Here is an 8,598-nt window from a genome sequence, read left to right as displayed (position 1 = left end):
TGAATGATAATTTTGTAAAATTAATCGTACTTTATCTTTCCCATACACAATTGATTTACGTTTCTTAAATTGTGTGAAATGGTCAAAACGACTTAACATTTGAAACTAACGGAGTATATATTTAAAAAGTGAAATATATGGATAACTCACTTGAGTTGATCCGTTAGTGTTACCTTTAAACTTTGGGGTGTGCTCCTCTCAAAATTTCGATTCTCCCTTATATCATTTCGGTGGACTAGTTCAATTTTTTTAAAAGTGAAATATGTCGATATTTATTAATGTAGAATTTGTAAATTATTATAAATTATCCTCTCAGTCTCTAAATATCATACATGTAGCAAAAAACTTAGCTCTAGTATGTCAAGTTATCACAAATTTACTTTAGTTTCGATGTTTTTTTTTTTTTTTGGGGATAGGTTTCTATATTATTTAGAATGAAAAACCTTTGGATATCATGACTAGCAAAAAGAAGGACACTAACGTAATTGTCTGTTCGTTTTTTTCTATTACGTTTAATTGTATATAGGTTTAAATATGTTTTTCGCTCTATACAATTTTTTTCTATTACGTTTAATTTGTGTTCAGGGTTTGTATAAGGCTCGTAGAGTACATTACAAGGGTGGATTTAGGGAAAACACTTTTGAGTGTGAGATTTAATAATTTATGTAAACTCTTTCCTTTTAAAAAACCTCATTTTTTGCTCTATACATATTTGAGCAATGTTTGTACGTACTTTCAACTTCAATCATGATGGATAGTTACTCAACGTCGGCCATCATTTTTCATCACCTCGGATCAGAAATAAATGCGTATACAAGGTTATTTTCAAAATTACAAATTTAGAATAATATTTTTTAACTCAAATTTTTTAAAAGAAAATAGTTGGAAACACGAAATAAAAACTCAACCTTCGCTATATACATCTTTAGATCATCCAAGATATTGACCCTCTTTAGAGTTGAAAAGAAGTAATAATGTTATTATTGTGCAAAAAAAGTAATAATGTTATTAGAGAAAGAAGAAAAAAAAAAGTACATTCAAAGCATCACCATGAAAGTGATAATATGATTTTTATCATTTTATGTAAAGAAGATACACATAAACTCTAGTATAATGATAATAGAGGACACGAAAAATTAGTATTAAAAAATAATTAAACGAGTCCTTTTAAATGGATGGCAATTTGGTCTTACTTTTTTGAAAGTTGACATATCATAAATCCAGAGAAATGGGAATCTAGTCATTTCTTGTATTTTTTCTTCCCAACTCACATAAGCAAAATTTGTTGCCGAAAAGCTACTTTGGAATATTTAATCTAACCCTTTATCAACCAAACTGATAAGTATTTCATTATCATATATCGAAATCACATAATGCTACCATATATCGATATCACATAATGCTAAAAAAATATCAACAAAAATTTTATAATATTATATAAAAAATTGAATAAATAATGTTCAAATTTCAAAGTATATAATAAAGAAAAATTATTTCCTCAAAAACTAATAAAGAAAAATTATTTTAATACATGAATTCGAATTGTAATAATCTCAATAATAAAATTGAATCTAATACTCCCTCTATCCTATATTTCCTATCTAATTTGAAAACAAATATGACAAAATAGACTTTTAATGTAACATTAATCAATATAGTCTAATTCTACCTATAAAGCATTCTAATGTTTTTACATCACAATTATATCTTGTATTTATGACAATTGGTAACATCAAAGAGCATGAACAATGTAATCGTTAGGGGTCCTCGTGAGCTTAACTCAGATGGTAGAAACCATGCATAATATATGCAATGGTCGAGGTTCAAACATCGGCCACCACAAAAAAAATGTAATCATTAGGTGTTAGGAATAGGTCAAACTGGTCTAAGGAGCCTACGGTCTGGCCTATTTAGGCATAACCTGAACCGTTTATTAAAAATATCAAGCTTAGGCTTTTGAAAAAGCCAATTTAAGCAAATAGGTCAGACATAGGCTATTAAAAAAAAGCCTACGAAGCTTATTAGGCCGACATGTTTATGCATATTATCAAAAATCTAGAAACAACTCAAATAATGGACTTTTTAAATAGGATTTAAGGCCTTGTAGTGAAATCGGTTTTTAAGACCTTATAATGATAGACAAACCTTACAATGAAATAGACTTTAATGCCGATATAATCTATTTAGATGTATTAACAACTTTTATATAAAGTAGACCTGTAATAGGCTTTCACACCAGACCATGTCAAAAAAATAAGCCTACGAAAAGCCATAGGCTGGACTTGCAAATATTTTTGTAAGCCAGACTCAGGCCTATCAAAATCTAGTCCGGCCTTACCTATTCCCACTCTTAGTAACCGTGAATGTTTCACCAATTTCTAAATAGATCGGTTTCGGCCCTCTTTGTGATAAAAAATAATAAACCTCTAAATAAACACATGTTTATATATAGAGAAATATGTCAATAAAAATATCTTAATTAATAATCGTTTTGAAGTGGACTTTTTTATTGGCTAAAATTCAATACTACATCCTTTAAGCTATATAAATTACATCATCTATCAAAGTATGTGTCATTCTAAACTTCACATTCACCTTAAACATTGAGCGTCATAATGTTTGCATGTATATTCTCACTATCAAACGTAATCTAATTAAACTAAATAATGAATGTGGTATAACTAGAAGGGTCATGTTAACTTGTGCCCTAAAGGCACATGTTAAGGAACCCAAAAAGAGCAACTTTGCATTGGAAAACATAACATTTTAACTTTTAAGAAGTTGACTGCACGACTTTTAATAAGTATATTTTTATATTGAGTTCCTTAACATGTGCCCTTGAGGGCACAAGTTAACATTTCCCTAACTAAAAATATTAATATTCAACAAAAAATAAAATATCTAAAACAATTAATTGATCATTTGTTCTTAAATCAAATGGCCGGTTTGAGGTCAAATCAGACCAAGTGCGCCGGAGTCATATTCTAATTTATGTTTGTTGTCTGCAATTATGTTTAAATCCATAATTTAATATGATTACCAATTACCAAAAAATCATATCTATATATCTATATATAGTATAAAGCAATAAACACCAATACTTTCTACCTAAGATAGTCACTATCCAGTATAATACTCTTATAATTTAGAATTTAGATGCAACATAACCCACGCATCATACCATGCTGGTCATTTTTTTAATATTTCTTTTAATATTGAATTCGATGTTGTAGGTATGAAGTATATATATCAATTATCGTTTAAGGGTGATTAATTTTATTGGAGAATCCAGTAAGCACACAAAGTGTTTATATTATCTCCTTTTAATTACAGTATTTTCACCACATGTACGGTTAGAAAATGAGTCTCAGTCAAGTTGCTTGAAATGTTCAAATTTCATACTACTTGGACCAAATATGACATGTTAGTTTTGAGAATATATTTTCATAATTAAATCCTTATTTTTTATCCGGTTGAGGAATATGAGATTTGGATTCTCGACGTGTATAGTAAGAAAATTAAAAGTGGTTGTTGTAACAGATTCATGATTTTTTATGATATATCTACAATATTTACTTTTAGTTTTTAAATTAATGGTTGATATTATTCACTTCATACTCTGAAATAAATTGCTCACTTTATAGGAGCTGAATCCATGAACATATAAGTGTTACGCTTTCCGAACATATTTTTATAAATGAAAAACAAAGCGATAACAATTAATCAATTTCAAATTAAAACTAAATATACAAGCAAATCCATATTTCATTTTAAAATAAATATATGGTCTTAAATTTTTCATTTAATTAATTTTTTGAACTCACCTTTTGGATTCTTTAAGTTTCAAAATTTCCATATGAAAATACTAAAAGTAAAGTTTATTATTAATCAAGATATGATATGATGAGAAGAACTATGTCAATAATTGTGTAAAATATCCTATGTGTGTATGATTAGTATATTAAAATTTATATCTAATTTTTCTCGTTACAAATACGTGTTTCATTTTTTTAAAATCTTATGTTTGTCATTTCATCCTAGCTGGAGTAACTGCAACTCTTCCTCGTTCAAATACAACTCCATGAGATTCCTTTGGTTGCTGATAAAGTTCCAAATCCTGCTGATACTATGTTTTACCTTTACGTGAAACCAAGTGGGAATATTTTTAAAATCTAATATATATAATTAAACACCAACCCTAAGTGCATATTTATATGCTATATCTGAATCTGATCAAGAAATTAATCACTTAATTATTGAACAAATTGCTAGGCCTAAGGTAGCTATCACTTAATAGTTTCCGCCGGCAGGAAATCATACAAACAAGATACATTCTACCAAGTGATTAATAGTTAAATAATGGTATGTCTCAATCTCAATTTATGATCACTCTCTTCATTATTGGGATTACTAATATAAAATAATGGTTTAAATGTGTAATTGGTCCCTGCACTTTTAACAGATTTTGGCATTAATCCCTGCATTTTTTTTTGTTTGGCATTTGTCCCTGCACTTTGTAAAAATATTGGCATTGGTCCCTGCACTTTTTTTTGTTTGGCATTGGTCCCTGCACTTTGTAAAAATATTGGTATTGGTCCCTGCACTTTGAAAAAATATTGGTATTGGTGCCACGTGGCATGAAATGATTGGGACCAATACCAATATTTTTTCAAAGTGCAGGGACCAATACCAATATTTTTACAAAGTGCAGGGACCAATGCCAAACAAAAAAAAGTGCAGGGACCAATGCCAATATTTTTACAAACACTACAAGAATTCATCTAACTACTGACGAATTTAAAATTGCATTACTGACGGATTTAGACCCTCAGTAATTACTGGCGGTCTAAACCCTCAATAATGTAGAAAAAACCCTCAATAATATTACTGACGGAATAAACCCTCAATAATTCAAAAAGTTACACATAAAATAATAATAATAGTATTACTGACGGACAAATCCGTCAGTACCGTTATTAACCAATCTGCCTTAGATTAGTGGAGGATTTTTCCGCCAATAATGATAATAGAGATGACAGTGTATTACTAACGGTTTATATCCGTCAATAATGTCATGACATAATAAAATAATCTGCCAGTACCGCTTTATTTCCGCCAGTAAATTAAAGATACAAACTTTAGGAATACAACACACATATACTTCTCCCTCTCGCTCTGGTCTTCTCTCTCGCAACTCTCTCTCAGTTGTCACACATACCCGAACCCCCACCGACAACTTCAAAACTTCTCCCTCTCGCTCTGGTCTTCTCTCTCGCAAATCTCTCTCAGTTGTCACTCACTCACTCTAAGGTAAGCCTATCAATTCTCTAATTTCTCCTTCCTTCTCCAATTGTTTGTTTTAGGGTTTCAGAATTGGGAATTGTTAATGGGTTGATATTGAATGTTGACGCTTGTTTATGAAAATAACTTTATTAATTGAAATTGTTCAGATTTGGGAATTGTTGATGGGTTGAAAATGAAATTGAATGTTGATGCTTGTTTATGAAAACTGCTTATTGTGTAGAAAATTGCTTATTGGCTAATTTGATGGTGGCATATAAATATGAATGTACAATTTGCTACATTTTTAATTTGAATATTCTTATGTTTTGGAACATCCTTTAGAAGTTATTGATTTTGAAAATTCTAGTCGAAAATCAATTTGAATATTCACAAATTGTTAAAAATCCAAGTTCAAAGTTTTCTCCTGCTGAAATGAGAGTATCTTTTCCTCCATCTCTTAACAAATTGTTAAAAGGTTATGGTATCTTTAGCTAAGCAATGGTTAAAAGAAGTGAAAAATATTAAGCATAAACAAAAGATAGACAACATATGACTAGAAGAGTAGTTTAAGGATAATTATCTTTCTGGTCACACTATATATCTTGAAGTTTAGCATATAACAACGAAAGGGATGACAGCGGTTTTGTGGGTGGCCTGCTGTGGGTGAGGGGTCTTTATTTTGGTGTTGTCATGACAGGTATGGATGCATGGTGTTTGTAGGCTCTGTTAAGCGCAGCTGTAGCTTCTGCAGTAGGCTTTTAGAGTTGCAATTTGGTGTGCTGCAATTTGGTGGTTCACACTTCGCTCCTACTTCACTTTCTCAAGGTAAAGACTTCAGATTCGTGGTTCGCAATTCGTTGTTTTATCTTTGACATTTCCCTTCTGATTAAGATTTGGATATTTGATTAGTGATTTATTAGTATATCAATGTTTGATTCATAACCTAAGATATTTTTACTTGAAAAATTGACTTTTTTATACATAAGTGTGTAGGTTCGCAAGTGTGTGTGTGTGTGTGTGTGTGTGTGTGTGTGTGTGTGTGTGAAAAGAAAAAAAAGTTGTGTTTATGTTGAAGTGGTGGTTTGTTTCTCCGTATTGTTGGTTTTGGGTTGTGATGCAGGGGTATGCGCTATATAGCAATGTATTGTAATGTCCAGTGTTGTGGGATTGTGGTTATTCGCATCCCTAACACATTAAGACAGATTTTATACTTGGAATTGCTGCTGCACCACCATCATTGTCATCTGCATTTTTGAACATGTGATTTTGATATTATACTTTTGGTGATTTCATGTTGTTTGTTTGATTACTTTAAATTGTTCTGTCATGTATTCTACATGCGCAGGGTGAAAGCGATGAATCCAGCAAGTTGAACAAAGTATGTTGTCAAAGGGGCAGGACAACAAGGGCTTAAGATTTGAGCATAGCAGTGGGTAGTACTAAGTGTTGGCCAATAGCTGCAGCACTATGGCACTGTAGCGTAGCAGAATTTGAGCAAACCTCTAGAAAATAGGCCTTCTGATTCATGATTCAAATCTCGATTTGGTAACCTTTGGTATGGTCTGGTTTACATTTATGGTTAAGAGTATTTGTGCATGTTATTAGTGTAATCAAACTTTATATATAGCAAATTTGTAATAAAATTTCAGTTCAGGAAATGCCGACACTTGTTTTTGAGGGTCCTTATGTGTCATAGTAATATTGGTCTTACTTGTCACCTGTCTCGTAAGTGTACAGTAGTTTGGGATGGTGAAAGCTCTTAATTTGGTTGCAATTATTCCATTTACTAATACACTTCTCATTGATTTGTCAATGTTGCCTCGTTTGTATCCATCTTTCCTTTGGGATTTGCCGGTCATTTTGGGTTGTTAATTGTTATGTTACATTTCTGGTATATTTTTTATTCTTTCTCCAGATTGAAAAACGTTGAGGAGTTCACCCAGGCTACAATCAAGAAACTAACTCAAGGAATGGCTGAAAATAACAAATCTATGGCAGATGCTAAAACTGATGAAGAAAAGGAAAAAATTGTGAGTCTTATCTTGTGGTTTGTTAGCTGTGTCATACTTTTAATCTTTTATTTTATTATGGGTTATCACACTTACATTTTTACACGATGTTGCAGAAAACTAAAAAACAGAATGCTACAACTGGGTTGTGTACCTGCAATAATATTTTGACGATGACAAAGGTAAGAAAGATGCAACCTTTTTCAAAAATCTATTTAGCGAATGAGTTATTGCGTATATGAGGGTGATTTTCAGTTATGTCTTTGCCCTCCCTGATCTTTTAATTATTGAATTGTTCAATTTGTATGGCCAGCCATTGCACGCAAAAGCACCTTCTTTTATTGAAGATAAGAGAATCAACCTTTCTTGCTGTTTGTTGTTAGCAGCTGAGGACCTTAAAATTGTATTTATGGTTTTGTACAAATGTTATGATACTTAGTTTATTAATTTAGTTTTTAGACTACAAATATTATTGATATATTTATGGTTTTGTACGAAATTGATTTATGGATTGTACGAATATTATGATGATATATGTCGTTTAATTAATTTGTGTCTTATTAAATTAAAATTGTATTTCATTAATTTATTTGCGTTTAATAAATTTTATTTCTTTAATTAAAATTAAAAAGTGGAAAAGAATAAACAAAAATAGGGGGAATTACATTACTGGCGGAAATTTCCGTCAGTAATTCAAATCAGTATAAACATTACTGGCGGAATTTTCCCACAGTAATGGAAAAGTGGTTTTGACAAAGCATTACTGAGGGATTATTCCGCCAGTAATTACTGACGGAATTGTTCCGTCAGTAATTACTGGCGGAATAATCCCTCAGTAATGTTTTGTCAGAACTCCCACTCCATTACTGAGGGAAAATTCCGCCAGTAACATTTCTGACGCTCATATTACTGAGGGACTCGAATCCGCCAGTAATGCGTATTACTGAGGGATTTTTTGCATTACTGGGGGATTATTTCCACCAGTAATAAGCAAAATTCTTGTAGTGAAAGTGCAGGGACCAATGCCAAACAAAAAAAAGTGCAGGGACCAATGCCAAAATCTGTTGAAAGTGCAGGGACCAATTACACATTTAAACCTAAAATAATTATTGAATGCATAATTAAACACAGATCGACGTGTCCGATGAGATCACATTGAAAATTATTTAATTAAGATCTAAACATATGGCACCTACATAAATTAATATTGCATGGTTGGGAGAGGGATATGTAGAATATTTATTAATTTAATATCTAATAAAAAAATACTATATGTGGCATTGACCCAATGCTTCTGATTCAATAT

General features: G+C 31.2%; 1 long non-coding RNA gene across 2 annotated transcripts; it reads left to right on the top strand.

Annotated features, from left to right (window-relative positions):
• The first annotated feature begins 4,765 nt into the window (after positions 1-4,765).
• Positions 4,766-7,841, top strand: LOC146939650 (uncharacterized). Of its 2 annotated transcripts, none has more exons than XR_015031743.1 (6): positions 4,766-5,310; positions 5,981-6,108; positions 6,629-6,838; positions 7,199-7,313; positions 7,409-7,474; positions 7,606-7,841. It is a non-coding gene; the product is annotated as an uncharacterized LOC146939650 (long non-coding RNA). The 2 variants fall into 2 exon arrangements; XR_015031744.1 differs by having other exon boundaries at positions 5,164-5,310; positions 6,004-6,108.
• The last annotated feature ends 757 nt before the right edge of the window (positions 7,842-8,598 follow it).

Source organism: Medicago sativa, chromosome 3, assembly GCF_051527215.1.
Source record: "Medicago sativa cultivar Bolivia chromosome 3, Bolivia_mono, whole genome shotgun sequence".
NCBI classification, from domain to species: Eukaryota; Viridiplantae; Streptophyta; class Magnoliopsida; order Fabales; family Fabaceae; genus Medicago; species Medicago sativa.
The sequence above is the reverse complement of the archived record's forward strand: the minus strand, read 5'-3'. Positions and strand labels throughout refer to the sequence as shown.